This window comes from Panthera uncia, unplaced genomic scaffold (assembly GCF_023721935.1).
Source record: "Panthera uncia isolate 11264 unplaced genomic scaffold, Puncia_PCG_1.0 HiC_scaffold_607, whole genome shotgun sequence".
Lineage (NCBI taxonomy): Eukaryota > Metazoa > Chordata > Mammalia > Carnivora > Felidae > Panthera > Panthera uncia.
Genome location: NW_026059767.1, coordinates 3,264 through 21,750, shown reverse-complemented (window position 1 = coordinate 21,750; position 18,487 = coordinate 3,264). Strand labels below are relative to the sequence as shown.

At 41.0% G+C, this 18,487-nt stretch overlaps 1 pseudogene; it reads left to right on the top strand.

Annotated features, from left to right (window-relative positions):
* Window positions 1-724: 724 nt before the first annotated feature.
* LOC125918264 (tetraspanin-17-like) lies at window positions 725-4,490 on the top strand (annotated as a pseudogene).
* Window positions 4,491-18,487: the final 13,997 nt, after the last annotated feature.

Here is an 18,487-nt window from a genome sequence, read left to right as displayed (position 1 = left end):
AGTCACCCAGGTGCCCTATCTGACTTGTAATCAGGTCATGATCTCACAGTTGGTGAGTTTGAGCCCTGCGTTGGGTTCTATGCTGACAGCTCAGAGCCTGGAGCCTGTTTCTGATTCTTTGTCTCCCTCTCTCTCTCTCTGCCCCAGCCCAGCTTGTGCTTGCTTGCTCTCTCACTCTCTCTCTCAAATATAAATAAATAACCTTAAAAATTTTTTTTTGCTCAGAAGTAGCAAATATCACATCTGCTCACATTTCATTGGTCCAAGAAAATCAACTGGCCAAAGCTGATGTCAGTGTGGAAAAGGGAAGCATGATTCTGCCAAAAAAAAGGGCCACATATATTAGGAATAATGCAATCTATCATACCTTCTAAGTCCCTTTTAATGTTATATTCTCCTCACTGTCCTCCACCCTGCAATTTACTAGTTGAAGGAATTGAGTCATTTATGCTGTAGAATTTTCTGGATTCTGGATTCTGCTAATCTCATCCTTGTGGGGCACTTGTTTAGCACATTCCTTGGTCCTTCTATTTCTTCTAAATCTGTAGTTAGATACACAGGCATATTCAGATTCAGGTTCAACTTTTTGGCAAGGATACTTCCTAGGTGGTCATGTGTGTCATTATTATCTCTTGCTGTGTAACAATCATCCCAGAATGTGGTGGCTTAAAACATTATTATCTCATAGCTTCTGTGGATCAGGAATTCAGACAGGGAGCAGGGGATGGCTTGTCCGCCTAATGATTTCTGGGGTCTAGCTGAAAAACCCAAAGACGGGACTGAAATCACCGAAGGCTTGACTGACTCCAAAGATTCCTTGTTCAAGCTGGTGCAATCACTTGGTTGGCAAGTTGCTGTTAGTAAATGGGTTCTCTTCTATGTGGGCTTGTCCATAGGGCTGCTTGAGCATCCTGACAACATGGTGGCTGACTTCCCCCAGTGTGACCGATCCAAAAGACCAGTGTTGAAGCAGCAATGTCTTTTATTAATGAGCTTGTGAATTCATACACTGACATTTTAATTGGTCAAAAAAATCAGCCTTTATTCAGTGCAGGAAGTCTATACAAAGGCATAAGTACCAAGAGAGAAGGTAAATTAGGGGTACCTTGGATGCTGGATACTATATGCATCGAATGGCTTTTGATGTTAAAAAAGACAAGTAGGAACAATCTCTAGCATACTGTGTAGGACAATGGTTTCCTAGCATTTGAAATGTCATGGTCCAGTAGAATTTCAAGGGAAAAATAAGGCCAAAATGGAACTACTAGATCTTTATTTTGCCATGTAAAGTCACTCAAAAAGAGTAACCTGTTAATTCTACCACCATTATTTTTTTCATTTTCTTGAAAGCCTTTTTTTTTTATATAGAAATACATTATCTCAGAGTACAAATTATCATTTTTGATGTGGAGCAAGGAGAACTGCTTCCCAAATGTACATTGAGAACCCACTTGGAAAACATTCTGTACTCAAGTTGAGGATTCACATACTCTGTCATCCAACATTTCCACTCCCAGCTGTACACCCTAATGAAAGGCATACATGCACACACCAGGAATCATGGACAAGAGTGTTCATACCAGTATGTTAATCATAGCCCTGCACTGGAAACAAACCAAATGCCATCAACAGTAATATAGACAAATTGATATGCTTCCATTTACATTAAGTCCCCAAACAAGCAATACTAAAGTGTAGTGCTTTAGGGCACATACTTGGATGAAAAAAGTGGAGGAAAAAAAAAACAAGCAAGACTGTGATTGTGATAAAGATCAAGTTATGGTTACCTTTGTGGGAAGGGATGGTTTTCTGATTTTGAAGAGACACGGGTGGAGACTGCTGAGGTGCTGGCAATGTTTAATTTATTGACTTTAGCGATGGCTACACAGGTATTGCCTTGATAATTCATTAGGCTGCACATTTTATGCTTTTTCTGTCTGTGTGCTATATTTTACTACAAAAAGGGCATTTTAAAAAGGAAAAAATTAATCTTTTTAATTAAAAATTGTAGCTTTAGGAGAAACTTCTTTTTAAAAAGACCATCTATTCTTGGAGTGCCTGGCTGGCTCAGTCAGTTAAGCATCCAACTTCGGCTCAGGTCATGATCTCACAGTTCATGGGTTCGAGCCCCTTGTCGGGCTTTGTGCTGACAGCTCAGAGCCTGTGCCTGCTTCCGATTCTGTCTCTCTTTCTCTCTCTGTCTCTCTCCCTCTCTTTCTGCTCCTGCTCTGTCTCCCTCTCTCAAAAATAAATAAACATTAAAAAAAAATTTTAAAGACCATCTGTTCTTTCCCAGCTCCATCATCCCTCTCCCACCCCTTTCTCCGCACGGGATGTCAGCAGGATCTCTGCTAGTTCCAGCACTGGCAGCTTCACACTAGAGACTCTCATACACCCCTGACTCAGCAGAGCGGGAGTTGATGTGGTTATGCACACACACGCACACACGCAGGAGCTTCCCTCCCTATGCTTCAAGAAGAGGAAGTACCTTTGCTCCTTTGTACCGGGTTGGCAAGAAGAAGGAATAGCCTTTCCTCAAGAACTCTGCAGTTCCCCAAAGGCATGCCCTAAAAGCTCCCCACTTCTTCCTCCAGGGCCTTCTGGGCAAGAATGAGGGCAGACTTGCTGGCTCTTCTGACAGGCATTGTCAGCAAGCCCCCGCAGGCAGCCCTCGTATCGGAAAATGCTGGACTAAGACCTGTGTAGTGCTTAATGTTGTAGTTCTCAGCAGTGGACCTGAAGAGCCCATTTTGGTACTGGGCACTTTATACCATCCTGTTACACTCATACACTGTTGATGGAACATCTATTACATGCCGGGCATTCTGCTAGTTGTTTACATTGTGCAATGCCTTATAATTTACAATATTTGATTTCATTTTCATAACAATCCCATGAAATAGATGAGTGCTATCCAATCATTTCCACTCTCAAAGAGGCCATTGAGGCTCCTAAGGTTTCAGTATCTTATCTGAAATCACTATAAAGGGCTAGCCATACCTCTGAATGCTTGCTGTACCCAAAGCCCACTTGGCAGAAAAGAAACCCTGTGTGGTTCCTCAGGCAAAGTCTGTTTGATGTTATCTCCTGACCCACCCCCTACTCCCGGTCCACCGCTGATTTTGCCAGAAGAAGAGTGGCCTGAGAAAAGACCTGCCCAAACAGGAATGATGGTGATTAGATAGATTATTAGATTATGTCAGAAACATTTTGTGAAAAATACAAGGAAGCCGTTGTTATGATAGAAAAAGCTAAAAGACCCCAGAGATGAGAAAGTTGTGCACAGATACCATTAGGCAGTAGAAATCATCAATAAACAGGGAGTATGAGTACAAGTAACGTTGACTGTGAACAGAAAATGAATTATCTATTTGATACCAACAGGAAGTGAGTTACTTGAATGGTACTGGCAGGAGCATTGAAACAAAGATTTCAGTGGACTAAGTTCCCATAATGATGGGGAGCAACACTCTTGTTGCCAGGTGGACTTCCTCAGGCCTCTGTTGTTCAGTTCCCTCTCGTTTTTGTTGTTGGTTGGTTTGTTTGTTTGTTGAAAGATTGAGCAGACGTGGGCAGGTCAGATCTGAATTTTGTACTTCTGGTGCCCAGAAGCCACTGCCACCCCGCTGGGCCCCCGGTAACTCTGATCCAGGGCCACCTGTGGAGGGCCAGGCAGTGGGCTGCCTCCCGAGCCTGACAAGCACCAGTACTCTCGGGACCCCGAGATGGGCTGCTACAGGTAGCTCTTCCTGTTTGGCTTCAACATTGTCTTCCGGGTGCTGGAAGCCCTGGTTCTAGGCAACAGCCTCTGGGCCTGGGGTGGAAAGTGGGTTCTCTCCAAAAGCTCGGTGCTGACAGATCTGGGAGGCCTGCACTCCGTGTGGCTGTTTGTAGTGATTAGAGGCGTCATGGCAGTGGGCTGTGCCTGCTGCATCCGGGCACTGTGGGAGAACACCTTCCTGCTCAACTTTTTCTGCGTTCCTAGGCCCCATCTTTTTCCTGGAGCTGACAACAGGGATCCTAGTCTTCGTTTTCAAGGACTGAATTCAAGACCAGCTCGATTTCCTCGGAAACAAAAACATCAAGGCCTATCGGGACAACACTGATCTCCAGAACCTCATTTACTTTGCTCAGGAATATTGGTCTTGCTGTGGAGCACGAGGGCTTAATGACTGGAACCTCAATATCTATTTCAACTGCACCGACTTGAACCCCAGCCAGGAGCGCTGCGAGGTGCCCTTCTCCTGCTGCATCAGGGACTCTGCGGAAGATGTCCTCAATGTACAGTGTGACTAGGATGTACTGCTCAGACTGGAGCTGGAGCAGCAGAGTTCCGTCCATACCAAAGGCTGCATCGGCCAATTTGAGAAGCAGCCACAGAACAACCTGATCGTCGTGGCTGGGCTCTTTGTGAGCATCACCCTCCTCCAGATCTTTGGTCTGGCCCAGAGCCTTGTGAGTGACATCAGGCAGTGGAGGCCAACTGGTGAGGCTGCCACAGTGGCCATGGCCACTGGCCTGGCCTCCCCAGGGATACCCCCGCTTTCCCTGACACTGTGCCCATGATGGGCATGGCCACAGGTGTTTCTGGTTGGACCTGAGTTCCATAGGGAGCTTGAGTGTGGGTATGCTGGGCATACGTGGAAAAAGCTGTGTGCCTCTGCCTGTGCTGCCTGTCCTGGAGCTGTGTGCACAGAGGGTGGGTATGTCTATGTGAATGTGCACAGGGAGCCACCATCTCAGCTATTATTGTGTGGTGGGCTCTCCCGGGGACCAGGAATGGCACAGCTCAGAGGGTGTGGACTAGTGGGGTGGGAGGGGTCTGCGGTGTCCAGCCAGGCTGGGGCACACCTCTCTGTGCATGGCTATGCGGGGCAGGCCTGGCGCCTGCTGTCGCTTGGAACACACCCTCATGCAGCTTTAGAGCTGTCTTCTCTACTAGTGTGACTTTGACCCTGCCAGGAACCCACTTCAGCCTCATGTCTCAGATTCTAAAATAGATCCAAGAGGGGTGCCTGGGTAGCTCAGTCCGTTAAGCATCAGACTCTGGCTCAGGCCATGGTCTTCTGGTTCATGAGCTCCAGCCCTCATCGGGCTCTATGCTGACAGTGCAGAGCCTGCCTGGGATTCTCTCTGTCTGCCCCTCCCCTATTTGCACACTTCCACGTGCGTGCTCTCTCTCTCTCAAAATAAATAAACTTAAAAAAATGAATAAAACAGATCCAAGAATTTCCTCTCCCTTCCTTGTCTCTCAGTGATGGCTACAAACTACTACTCAAATAAAAATAAACAAAACCTTGAAAACCAAAAACAAACAAGCAAGGTTTGAGCAGATGACCAAGCTGTGAAGACAATGATCAAGGAAGCCTGAGTCTACTATATATATAGCAACTAATATATCTTATCAGATGGCAAGAGGAAAGCCTTTCTTCCAAAGTACTGATGGAAAGTAACACGGAAGATAAGAAAGTTAGAGAAACAATCTAGGAAGTCTATCATCTGATTAACAGGAAAGAGAGATTAAAAAAAGAGAGATGCGTATGGCATATCTGCACATAGGCCAAGAACACCAAGGAAAAAGAGAAGAGTCTAAAAGCTTTAAGGAAGAAAAAACAGGGATGCCTAGGGGGGCTGAGTCAGTTAAGCATCCGACTTTGGCTCAGGTCATGATATCATGGTTCATGGGTTCGAGCCCTGCCTCAGGCTCTGAGCTGACAACTTGGAGCCTGGAAACTGTTTCCTATTCTCTCTCTCTCTCTCTCTCTCTCTCTCTGCCCCTCCCCCACTCACACTTTCTCTCTGTCTCTCAAAAAATGATGTTAAAAAAAAATTTTTTAAAGAAAGAGAAACCAGGTGACACACAAAGGAACAGGTAGGAGATGGCACTAAACCTCTTAACAGCAACACTGGATGCCAGAAGACAATACATATATATGAACAAAAATATATCAGTTAACTTCCAGCTAAACTGTCAATCAAATTTGAAGGAGGAATAAAAGTATCTTTAGTATCTTTAATCATAGAAGGTCTTGAAAGATTCACCTTCCAGGTGCCCTGTCTCAGGAAACCACTAACGGCTGGGCTCCAGCAAAATCAGTGTGTAGACCAAGAAAAAAGATAGCATGGAAGGAAACAGAAGCCACAAAGGGAATCCCCCCACATGGGGGACACCTAGAGAGCAATTACTCTACCTTGAAGCAGGATGATGGCAGACTTGGAGAGGGTGGTCTCCAGAAAAATGATGATTAATACAGTTGAGAGTTTGGCAGAATTTGTAGCTTTATAAATTCTCATTGATCTATTCCTTTGTATTTCATTATCTTAATTACTATACCTTCATGTTATGATATCTAGTAACACAAGAACATCCTCATTATTTTTCCTTTTCAAAATTTTCTCATTTGGGTAAGCTAGACATTTTTTTTTTATGTTTATTTATTTTTGAGAGAGAGAGTTGAGTGGGGGAGGAGCAGAGAGACAGAGACGCAGAATCCGAAGCAGGCTCCAGGCTCTGAGCTGTCAGCACAGAGCTGGATGTAGGGCTCAAACCCATGAATGGTGAGATCAACCTGAGCTGAAGTCGGAAGCTTAACTGACTGAGCCATGCAGGTGCTCCCGGAGAGGCTAAACATTTAAATTGTAAAACAAAATACACTTTTGGGGTGATTGGGTGGCCCATTTGGTTAAACATCTGACTCTGGATTTTGTCTCAGATCCCTTCACACTTCTGAGATGGAGTCCCACAGCTTGGAGCCTACTTGGGATTCTCTCTTTCTCCCTCTCTCTCTCTGCCCCTCCCCTGTTCATGCTCTCTCTTGTGCGTGCTCTCTCTCTCTCAAAAATAAATAAACATTAAAACAAACAAAATACACTTTTGAGTCCATGAAAAATATTATTGAGATTTTTATTTTCAATTTTTCATGGCAGTGTAATAGGATTAATGTTTAGCTGGTAGGTACTGCTGGGTTCTTCTGGTTGTTTTTGATTAGCAACCATTTTGATTACTTGACATCCATGACATACCAACTTTAAATATTTTAAAGTCTCTGTGGCAGAGAATTGTAGCTGGCCATATAGTTTCTCAACTTTACTATATTTCCCAGTATCTTCTGCAGGTCTCTTAAATGAAATGCAAGCAGAAGCAATGAATGCTTCTGCTCCTAGGCCTGGCCAATGAAAGTTTCCAGGCTTATCCCTTCATGCTCTCTCCTCCCTCCTCATTGCTTAGAATGGTGATGGCAACAACCAGAGTCACCTTAGGATATTATACAAATGGCAGAGACCCTATAATCCTGAATCCCTGAAGAACTATGTAGATAACGGCTATGTGGGCAAACACTTCCCATCCCTCTAGTCCCACCACTATTGACAGGGAAATCTGCTTTGAACTGTGACAGAACAGAAAGAAACTTATTGTCCTTTTTTAAAAAAATTTTTTTTAATGTTTGTTTATTTTTGAGAGAGAGAGAGAGAGACAGAGCACAAGAGGTAGAGGGTTAGAGAGAGAGGGACAGAATCTGAAGCAGGTTCACTGTCAATGCAGAGCCCAATATGGGGCTCAAACCCACAGACTGTGAGATCATGACCAGAGCTAAAGTCAGACGCCCAACCGACTGAGCCACCCCGGTGCCCCATGAACTTATTGTCTTTAAACCATGGAAAATTTTTAGTTCTATTTTGTCTACCCTACCCAATATGATGACTAGATAAATGTTATACTTTTAAGGGCAATTTTATAGTAACCTATCAAAATAGTAAAAGCAGAAATATTTTGATGCAACAATTTCATTTATGAGAATATATCATACAGAAATACTTAAATAAGCAGGTAAGGTTTTATGTACTAGGATGTCCACTGCAACATATTCACAGTAACAAAAAACTAAAGATAACTCAAAGGTACATCTTTATTTTATTTTTAGATAGAGAGAGCACAAGTTGGGGAGAGGGGCAGAGAGAGAGAGAGAGAGAGAGAGAGAGAGAATCTTAAGCAGGCTCCACAATCAGTATGGAGCCCAATTTGGGGCTCTATCCCACAACCCTGGGATCATGACCTGAGCCAAAATAAAAGAGTCTGACGCCCAATTGATTGAGCCACCCAGGCACCCCTGAAAGGTACATCTTTAGGGAAATGCTTATACAAATTATGTTGTAAGTATCCAATGAAATGCTAGCAGCTATTAAAAAGAACAAGCTATGGGGTATGAGGATAAGTTATGTCCTTTATATATTAGTAAATAATAATTTGCCAACAATATCCATAAATTTTCTGGGTTTTATAAAATAAGTATATAAACATATCTAGTGAATAAAAGTATAAGTATAAGTATAAGTATATATAAGTATATAAACGTATCTAGTGAATAAAAATTCATTATATATACTTATATGTACATAGAAAATGGCCCGGAAAGTTACATATTAATCTATTAATAGTGATTACCTTTAAATATCAGTAGCACTGTGGTGATTTTAAACAATGTCCACAAGTACTTCATTATTCCTCTTTACAAAGGTGTGGCCCAATTTCCATCCCCTCAAATGTGGCCGGATTTAGTGTGTATGATTCCAGAGATTAGGTTGTAAAAGACATTTGACTGCCTCCTTACTCTGTCTTTTGGATCATTTGCCCTTGACACAGCTAGCTTCTACCTAATGGAAACACCTAGCAGCTCTAAGGTGAGGTATTGACAAACTGAGACCCACCAACAACCAGCACTGATTTGCCAGGTATGTGAGTAGATCCTACCTAGGTAGTGGACCCTTCAACCCCAGGCAAGCCTTCAGGTTACTACAATCCTTGCTGGCATGGCAAGGCCATGCAATGTGTGAGAAACTCTGAGCCAAGAACCACCCAACTAAGTTATTCTGGATTTCTGATCCACAGAAGCTGGAAAGATAATAGATGTTTATTGCTTTAGGCTCCTAAGTTTGGGGGGTAGTTTTTTATGCAATAATAGATCACTAAAATGAGTATGAAGAGAAGGGGAGGGAGTAACATTATTTAAAAATTTTTTATATTAAAACAGTTTTTTAATATTCCTGTTCATTGTTACATTTTTATAATTAACATTTGTAATTTTTAAATAAAAGCATTTTAAGTTAAAAAAGGCAACCTTTAAGGAAAAGTAGTAGCCCATCATTTGCTGGACCTAGAAAGAATACATGTTTCAAAAAACATGTTGGAAACTCTTTCAATGACTAGCAGAAGTGACCGTATAATGTAGAGAAATGGGCCAAAAATATAAAATATCTGCTTCTAGTGATATAAAATATAAGACTTTGTCAGTGATCAATCATTATTATGTTTTTCTGCTTGAAAATTACCCCGTCATCCCTCACTTGCAAAGGAGAAAACCACAGAAGAGCATTTCTCTCTGTTGTACAAATGTTTGTGCTTGTGTTAACAAAGGACAAAGAGCCCCTTTCTGATTTTTTTCCTTAGAGAACCAGTACTTAAACTTGCTTCTTTGATTTTAATGCTAATGCCCCTAGTTAAAACGCCAGTTAAAAAAGTTAAGTATTTAACATCTGCCACTAGCTCATCACCTCCATAGCCTTCCTCTGGGTTCTACCCATTTGAACTTTAGTATGTTTTTTGCTCACATCATTTCTTCTCTTCTTCCTAACTATTTTATCTCTGTACTCCTTGGGTAAACCCAACAAATCAGTCCAGCCAGGTTGCAAAACAAAGACTCCCTAACAAAACCATTGAGTTAATGACTTCTCCTGTTCATAGTTAATTCCTATTGAGCTAATGGCACCAGGGGACTGATGTCTGCATCCTGTGGCAAATATTCCCATCATTTCTTTGTCTCCACTTAAAAACATTCTTTAGTGCTTACTAGGGTTAAGGGCCCCAGAGTTCTGTATGTGAGTATTGTATGTATTGCTATGTGGATTTTATTCATGTACCAGATTTTTTAAAAGTGAGTGTTAATCTTTTCTGTTGTATAAAGTAAACCTCCGCAATTTTCCATATGTAGTGATACCATCAAGGGAGAAAGGAGTGTAAGAGAAGAAGGGGAAAAGTCATTAAAAAGAGAATGTTAGGCTATGACAAAGGAATCTGGACCTAGCCTGACTGTCTGAAAAGCTAAACTAATTGTTCAACTTGAATTACATCATCAACCCAAGTTGGGTGCTCAGGACATTCCAGTCATGGCTATTCCAACTAACCACCCAAGTAGTATAAAAACTGCTCTCAACCTGTTCTTGTTTTTTTTTAGTATCCAGGCCTAATTAGCGTTCAGGCAGGAACTTGACACCTATTTGAGTCACTTAAAATATGTTGGTAAAATTATTGTCCCGACATCCTCCCCTACACCTCTTTGCTAACATAGTCAAAGCATCCACTGTAACATTCCCGAAAGAGAGTGGAGATATTTACTGTTTTGACTGTGGAAAGCAGGCCTTTTGGATACTGACTCCTTTATGGTATCATTTGGATTATGGTGCATAAATAAGAATGAGATGAAGTCCAAATAAACTGACTCTCAAATCCCCATGCTTGTATGGATTTATTTGGTCCTTTGATGTATTTTTTGTTTCTCTGTTGGAATGTTTCAAATATACACTTAAATCACCCATAGAAAAGGCTGCTAATGTAAATGGACATGTATTTAGAATGGGCTGTCATCTTAACCTTCCCAGGGATGCAAAACCCATAAAGCACAAAGGGTCAATTGGAATTACCTCTTCTGTTTCTTCTTTTAAATATGAGAGGTTGCAGAGTTCAGAGTGCCCTTTCCCTCTCGGCTCTCTATTTATTCAGGTGACTCAAATTTTGGCTGTTATAAGGAGGGGTTGACCCTCAACCCTAGGACACTCTTCTTCAAATTGAGTTTTAACTTTCATGGCTTACTTTCATGATTATTTTAAGACTACTAGTTGAGTCTTTGATACTTTATCTTCACAGTGTTTTCCATTAAAAAAATCTATAGGAATATAGGAGTGTGTAATCTGAAGTATTTGAACTCATATTGTAAACGCTCTTTAAGCTAAAAAAATTTTATCAGAAAAGTAACACTAAAGACAAATTGAAAAGTAGAGGGGAGAAATCATCTGTAATGATTCAAATACAAGTGCTGCTAAAAATAGACCTACCTAGAGGTGAGGTAGGGTCTTGACCCAGCCAAGCACATCGAGGTTGGTATATTGAAACTGGTGCATACTGGCTGCTTAACAGCCCTAGAACCAAAGCCTCTGAAAAACTGTACAGATTGCCTTTTACATGTAACATTTTATGGCAAGCATTTTCAAGTAAAGTCTTCATAAGAGAAGGAACGATATTCCTTCAGGTTTATAATTTTTTTTAGAGTGTGCTTAGAAAAGTCAAAATCTAGCTATATTATATCAACAGCTTCAACTCTGGTTGAATACTTAAGGTCTTACGGTTAGCTATGTAGGAGAAATGAGACACAATGTGAAAACTATTTTAAAAGCTTAAAGGATCATCCTCTCTTTGCTGAAAATTACAGCCCTCAAAGAACCAGGTCAGCTCATCATTCTCTGCCTGAGACTTCTAGGTTGAATCAGCCTCTCTGGCATGCTTGAGTGCATACTTCACTGCAAAATGGGAGTCCTTCCCAAAATTACTATATTCAGAGAGGTAACAAAAAATATATAATGCTTAAAATGAACTTAACAAAATTACTCCCACTTTAGGGATTAAAGAGTAAGATTTATGTAGTAGCAAATAGAGCCCTCTAAAGCAATTGGGCATCACCCTGAGTAATAGGAGGCATTCTGGAGTGATTACTTGAAGGAACAGAAATAGCATAATGCTGCCTGTCAATTTTATGGCAATGTCTGTATGACCCACTTGGCGTCCCTAATATCTCCTTCTCCATAATCTAATTTTAGTAACTTTGGCTTCTGGTCTTGTGGGATTGAGTTGCAGATCCTTGGTCAGGTTAGTTCACTTTGTCACCTCATTGTGACGAAGAATGAGGCCACAGAAGTATGGACAATTTGGCTTTGTGGAGAGAAATATCTCTTAACAATAAATCTTTTCTTCGCTCTCTGTTCCCCTGTTCCATCTGACCCCCCGCCCCAAGGCTTGGAGGTTGTAAGCAACTGAACATGTTATATCGGGAGGCTTAGGGAAATAATGGAAAAAGCACCAATTCTGGAATCAGACGAAACTGAAATCAAGTCCACACATTAAATGGGATTCTTGGAAAAATTACTTGATCTGTGTAAGCCTCAGATTTCTCATCTGAAAACTAAAGTTAAACAATATCAAGGTTTGTTGTGAGAATTAGATGACAGGTATACAACACACAGCAGTAGGCAGGTAGTCCTGTCAGTAATACTCTCTCTCTAGTGTCATTAGTACCAGCACATGGTAGGGTTGCACTTCGTGGCCCATTTTTGGTTGTATGGGGCCGTGAAACTGGTTCTAGCTAAAGAATTGTGAACAAAAGTGACGCATATTGGAAATTGCCAGGGTAAGGCCCTTTCCTTTTGACACGGTGACAGGTAATGTTCAAGGTGAAGGCTGTTCTCACAGCTTGAGTTCAATGGCTATCATGAGAAGAATGTCCCTGCTGACCCATCAAGGGTGAATAGAATAAACAAGGAACAAATTTTGGCAATTTTAGCCACTGAACTTTTGGTATTATTACTGCATCATAAGCCAGCCTGTCTTGTTGCTTTCCTCTACTTAAACAACAAAGTAGAAAAACTCAGAGGAGCATAATTTAGGATTGTGGAGATGTCTGACAGGTTTTCTGACTTCTCCCTGGTCTTATGTAGAAATTGTATTTTCAGACTGAAGCTAGAAATAGCTCTTCTGGTGTTGGGGATGGATCCATGTTTCAGTCCAAGTAGAGGAAGCAGAGCTTTGAGGGCAAGCTATTTATGTTGTCATAACTGACACTTGGGGAAATCTTGAGAAATCTCCTAGGACTTTTATGTATTGCACATTTACTTACGGGCAAATCAACAAGGTTGTACTCTTCCTACCCCTACTGCCAGTCTTCCTTAGAAAGCATTAAAATGTTGTTGGGGCGCCTAGGTGGCTCAGTCAGTTAAGCATCTGACTTCAGCTCAGCTAGTGATCTTGTGGTTTGTGAGTTTGCACCCCGTGTCTGGCTCTGTGCTGACAGCTCAGAGCCTGGAGCCTGCTTTGGATTCTGTGTCTTTCTCTCTCTCTGCTCCTCTGTCTGTCTTTCAAAAATAACATCAAAAAAAAATTTTTTTTAAGCATTAAAATGGGGCGCCTGGGTGGCTCAGTCAGTTAAATGTCCAACTTTGGCTCAGGTCATGATATCATGGTTTGTGGGTTCGAGCCCTGCGTTGGGCTCTGTGCTGACAGCTCAGAGCCTGAAGCCTGCTTTGGATTCTGTATCTCCCTCTCTCTCTGCCCCTTGCCTGCTCACACTCTGTCTCTCTTTCTCTCTCAAAAATAAATAAACATTAAATTTTTTTTTAAAAAAAAGCATTAAAATGTTGTTGAGTTCCAAAGAAACAAATCTATTATATCCATAAATAAAATAAAGACAGTATCTCTTGGAAAGGAACATTTCTTTTAACAAAATAAAATTTAATTTTGAAAAAAAATGTTAGCCAAAATATTTAAATGTCCTATTTCCTTCCCCTCTATACAATTACTACATTTATCAATAAAATCATCTCTTCAGAGGGATAGTTGAATATAACCTAGTAGCAATAAAAAAAAAACTGCAATAGAATGGCAAATTTTATTTTAACAAATGTTATTACAGTCAGTGTCTCTGAATAATGAGAATGTTACCAGCCCTCGTTGATAATGGAGGATTTTATGCATTATTTACCTATTAACTAAATTCCAGAGTAATAATGGTGAACGTCTCTTAGTGCTCAATGTAATACAGCTGATTCAAAACCATGATACTTTTTAGAAAAATAAAAGGTAACCTTTATTAAGGTATTACTATTGGCAGGCAGTATGCTGTTTTGTTTTTTTTTTTAAGTTTATTTTATTTTGAGAGAGAGTGTGCACATGTATGTGAACAGGGGAGGGGCAGAGAGAGAGGGAGAGCATTCCAAGCAGGCTCCTTGCTTGCCCAATGGGGTGGGGGTGGTGCTTGATCCATTGATCCATGATCGATCTCATGGACTGTGAGATCATGACCTGAGCCGAGATCAAGAGTCAGACGCTTAACTGACTGAGTCACCCAGATGCCCCATGCTGAGTGTTATGATCAGGATTGCATTCATCTTCATGCAACAGAACCCCAACCACAGTGGCCTAGCCAAATGGAGTTCATTTTCCCATGTAACAAGAAGTTCAGAAGTAGGTAGTTGACTTCCGGCACAGCTGCTTAAGAAAATCTTAAGGACCCAGATACCTCCTAGCTTCCTGATCTACTATCCTTAGCTTTTGTTCTCTTGGTTGCAAGATGGCTGCTTTTCTCCCAGTTATTCTCATTTTGTCCAGAATGAAAAAGGAAGAGCAAAAAGCAAAATACACATCCTGGCTGGCTCTGTCTCCCCACCCCCCCTTTTTTTTTAATCAGAAACTATTGCTTTCCTGGGAGCCCCTCCCTATAGAACAGAAACATATGGTCACCATAGCTGTAAGGCAGTCTGTGGAGGGAGTATTTTAGCTGGGCATATTGCTACCCCAAACGAAATCATGTTTCTGTTAATAAAAAAAAGAAAGGTAGAATGGATCTTGGGTAAACAACTAGCAATTCCTCCATTAAGCCTCAAGGGCTTTATCCCAGATTTTTCAAGAAAACTGTGAAGTAGCTACTATTATTTTTCCATTTTAAATACTAGCAAATAGAGGCACAGAGGCTGAAATTACTTACCTAGGGTTGCACAGGTGGTAGGTGGTAAAACTGGAATATGAAAGAGGATTCTCAAGTACTCACAAAAGGCAAAGATGGCAAGCTGATTAAGTTTGGAGCTTGGTTCTCCTGCGAGTCCTCTCGCTGCTTAATCAATCACACACAGAGCCAGCTCAGGGAATGGCCAAGGTCTCTTGGGCAATTTGCCAGCAGGTCCCTATGGGAGGCAGTTATGCTGTCATACTTTCCCTGATGTAACCACATACCCTCAGACTCCAAACAGTCTTGAGGCAGCTGTGACAAGCATCAGTATGAGCCTGCTAATGAGGCAGAGTTCACGAGTGCAAAAAACTTCTTGGCACATCATGATTCTGGGAAGCAACATGGTTTGGGGGAGGGGTGATTCAAAGGTGTGGCCTAATGCCCTCTGGGTTTAGGGAGTTTTGGTTCAGGAATGGTATAAGGCACTTGGGCTCAGGGAGAGAACAAATCATTTTGAAGCAACAAATATCGACAAAAACTTAAATAGTCATTAAAATGCAGGGTGGGGGGCGGTTTGTACTAGCCCTGTTTTATCTTCATTCATTGCTTTAGTTAACTTTAACAACTCCTGGCCTGTAGTAAAATACATGAAATATAGCAACAGAAAAAAGTCTCAGCTCAGCGCAAGCCAGCAGAGGCACTGGGAGCCAGCCAGTGTTCTCAGGTTGTAAAATAAAATCTCTAGACCAATCGGACACTGGCCTCCAGCCATGGCAGTGATTAATGCCAGAGTTGTAAAAAGTGCTATGGTGGGAATGGTTAGCCAGGTTGTAGTGCGTGTGTGTGTGTGTGTGTGTGTTGGTTTTTTTCTTTAAAGCAGCTTAACATGAAACACAATTTTTAGTTGGTTTGGAATCTAAAAATAAAGATTTGTTTACTTTTCTTTTTTAATTAAGAACTTAAGCAACATTATAGAAGAAAAGAAGCCTAGGAAACATTAAGCTCTAAACTAGTTCCATGAATCCAGTTCTCTCTTGATCTTTGTTCAGATTCTTTCATACATTTTTACCCAATTGTAATTATTATGGTAGACCTACAATTCTTGGTTCTATTTTTTTCACATAAATGTATTTTTATGAACAGTTTCATACTTATTTGAAATATATATGTCTTTTTTTAAGCTTTAGAGTATTTTGTTAACATCAGTCTGCTACGGGTTTGCTTAATCATCTCCCTATTGTTGAGCATATGGCCATTTTCATGGTTTTGCTGTTATAAATGATGCCACTTCCAACATCGTCGTATAAATTCTTTCTTTTTTTTCCTTGAAGTTACTTCTTTCTTTCTTTTGGTTATGTTCCCCAGAGTGGTATTATTTAGTCAATGGGTATGAAGAGTTACTTGTTTCAGTGCTCTGACTTACAGCATCATCAGCAATGTAGAACACACCTGCTTTTCCATATCACTGGGTGTGCTGATTATTTGCCTGCTGTTTTCTTAGCCCCGCATCTACCCTTCCACACAATCAGCTTCGGAATGCTGGGGACGGGAGCCTGCAAACCTCATTTCCCAGGCTTTATTTCTAGCTGGGTTTCTGTTAGGTTCTGCCAATAGAAGTTTCCAGCAGAAAATTAGGAGGCATTCTAAGGAAAGAGGGGAGAAGTCATAGTTCTCTTTCTTTCTGTTTCTGGCAGTATCTCTGGAAGTGACTTCATTTCTGGATGCCCTCTCCCTGGTATTCCCAGCATCCTGTTTAGCATTCCCAGTGACACAGTATGAAGTGCAGTCTTATTCCTATAATGCTACCTCCTCCTTTTTGTTCCCTCAGCTGCTATCTTTCTGTGCTTACTAATCTCACAGTTACCTACCTTTCCCTTTTTGACCTTTCAGCTCTCCCAACTATATAACTTCCTATATTAAATGCTGTCTCTTTGAAATTCCTAGTTTGGTTTCTCTCTCTCTCTCTCTCTCTCTTGTTTAAGGTTTATTTATTTTTGAGAGAGAGACAGAGAGACAGAGAGAAAGTGGGGGAAGGGCAGAGAAAGAGAGGGACACAGGATCCAAAACATGCTCTGCGCTGACAGCACAGAGCCCAATGTGGGGTTCAAACTCAGGAACTGCGAGATCAGGACCTGATCTGAAGTCAGATGCTCAACCAACTGAGCCACCCAAGTGCCCCCCTAGTTTGGTCTCTATTTTCCTGACTAGGCTCTGATTTATAAGATGGGTCTTATAATTCTAATATATATCTTATTAAGGTAATATGTGTATGATGGCTCCCAAAGTATTATTTTCATTTTTAAAATTTCCTAGTGGAAATGGATTTTCTTAAAACTGTAAACATTTCACCCATTTGTCATCAACCTAATTGCTCTGCATGTCTCTACAATGATAAGGATCTCTAGATGACTACATATACGTGCATTACTTAACTACGACCAAGTACTTGCATTTAACTGAGAAAATTAAAAATGTACACATTTCATTAGCAAATATAATTGATTTGTAGATTTAAATCTAGTCTTAGGGGAGGGTGGGTGATGGGTATTGAGGAGGGCACCTTTTGGGATGAGCACTGGGTGTTGTATGGAAACCAATTTGACAATAAACTTCATATATTGAAAAAATAAATAAATAAAAATAAATCTAGTCTTAGAATCTTTATGCAATTTTGTTAGCTTATTTTTCCGTTTTAACAAATACTACAGTGGATTGAGTGGTGCCCCCCAGAAGATATGTCCACATACCTGGAACTTGTGAATGCTACCTTATTTGGGAAAAGGGTCTGTCGATGTGATTAAATTAGGGATTTGGGGATTCGATCATCCTGGATTGTCTGGGTAGGTGCCCGAAATCCAATGCCAAGTGTCCTTGTAAAAGAAAGGCAGAGGGAGATTTGGGCCAGACAGAAGAGGAGGAGAAGGACGTGTGCAGTTGGAGGCAGAAACTGGAGTTATGGGGCCACAGCCAAGAAGTGCTGGGACGTCAGAAGCTGGAAGAGGTAAGGAAGGATTCTCCCCCACAGCCTCTGGAGGGAGCGGAGAAGCCTGCTCTCCTGACACCCTTATTTTAGACTATTGGCCTCCAAAATTGTGAGAGGAGAAATCCCTGTTGCTTTAAACCACAGAGATTGTGGCAATTGGCTATAGTGGCCACAGGAAACTAATACAAATATTACGTAATTTCAATATCTATTGTTTAAAACTATTTTTCTTTATTCTGTTTGTAGTATTCAAAGTATGTACATGTTAAAAGGGAAAAAGAGCACACCTATTGTGATTAGATAATTGGGTCTCAGATGCTTCTTTACTTGTAACCATCTCTTATTTAGTATTTGTTCCCATCTTTTTTAGGTGAGATTTATTACAAGTTGTTCTGTTCTTTTCTGTTCCATTTTGCTGATGACTCTAATAAACCTGATAATTAGGCCTCTGTGTCATTCACATTCAAGGGGGAAAAAAAACCTAATAGCTTTTTATTGAGCCAAGACTATTATAATTAATTTATCTTTGTCTATCAGATGTTCCTTGTCTTACAGGGGCTACGTCTTAGTAAACCCATTGTAAATTGAAAATATCTTAAGTTAAAAATGCATTTAATACACCTAACCTACCAAACAGCATCACTTAGCCTAGCCTACCTTAAACATGCTCAGAACACTTCCATTAGCTTACAGTTGGGCAAAATCATCAAACACAAAGCCCATTTTTTTTTCTAAAGAGTGT